Source organism: Prionailurus bengalensis, chromosome C1, assembly GCF_016509475.1.
Source record: "Prionailurus bengalensis isolate Pbe53 chromosome C1, Fcat_Pben_1.1_paternal_pri, whole genome shotgun sequence".
Lineage (NCBI taxonomy): Eukaryota > Metazoa > Chordata > Mammalia > Carnivora > Felidae > Prionailurus > Prionailurus bengalensis.
In genome coordinates this window covers 79,560,609-79,561,805 of record NC_057345.1, presented here as the reverse complement: position 1 = coordinate 79,561,805, position 1,197 = coordinate 79,560,609, and positions in this window count along the sequence as shown.

Genomic DNA, 1,197 nt, shown 5'->3' with positions numbered 1-1,197 from the left:
ACACTTTGTACCAAAATAAATTCCTGTTGGATTAAAGATATTAATATAAAAATAAAATAATATTACTAAAAGAAAATATAGAAAAACACTTATATAATCTTGGGAGTGGGAATTATATTGCATATCTTTTTAAAAGATACAAAAAACTAAATATTATTTCAGAAATGACCAACAAATAGGGGCACCTGGGTGGCTCAGTTTATTTAGCATCTGACTCTTGATTTTGGCTCAGGTCATGATCCTATACTCAGCATGATTCTCTCTCTCTCTCCCTCTCTCTCTCTCTCTCTCTCAGAATAAAAAATGCATTTAAAAATTAAAAATTAAAAAAAAAAAGAAATCACCAACAAATAAAAGAAAAAATCCTAAACTGGAAGAGGGAAACAATTAAAGGACAAATGCCAAACTAAAAGGGGAAAAAAGGTGGGGTGTCTGGTGGTCTCAGTTGGTAGAGACCACAACTCTTGATCTTGAGGTCATGAGCTCGAGCCCCACATTGTGGGGTGAGATTACATTTAAAAAGGTGGGGGGTGGGATGACAAAGGGCTAAGAAGTCTTACAAATCAATGAGAATGAGATAAATAGAAAAATGGGTAAAGGACTTCTACAGGTAAGACAGAAAAGAATGAAAAGGGTCGCTAAAGGTGAGTAGTTTTCCTTTTCATCAGTAATAAAAAATGCATATTAAAATACCATCTTTGCCTATCTAATTGATAAGGATTATTTTAAAAGATAATATCCAGTGTTACAAACTGTACAAATCTGTTCTCAATTGTTCTTTGACAAAATGTCTGCAAAGTGCATACCTTTAAACCTACAATCCCAATTCAAAATAATGCTAAGAAAATAGATGCTCAGGAAGTAATTAATGATGTGTGCCACAAGGTGTTTATTGCAGTTTCCTTCCTTGCCTCCCCCCTCCCTCCATCCTCTCCTGTCTCTCTCTTTCTATCTCCTTTTTCTTTTGGGCTTATGTTTGATATTGGTGAGAAAGTAAAAAATTAAAATGTCCAACAGAAGGTGTACTGGTTAAATAAAATATGGTAAATTCATTTAACAAAGCATCTATGCTAGTCAACGAATAAAAACGACACTGTAGTCAATGCAGTTGACCCTTGAACAATGGGGAAATTAGGGGTGCCAACCTCCATGCAGTCAAAATGTATAATGTATAACTTGTTATAATGTATAACTTTT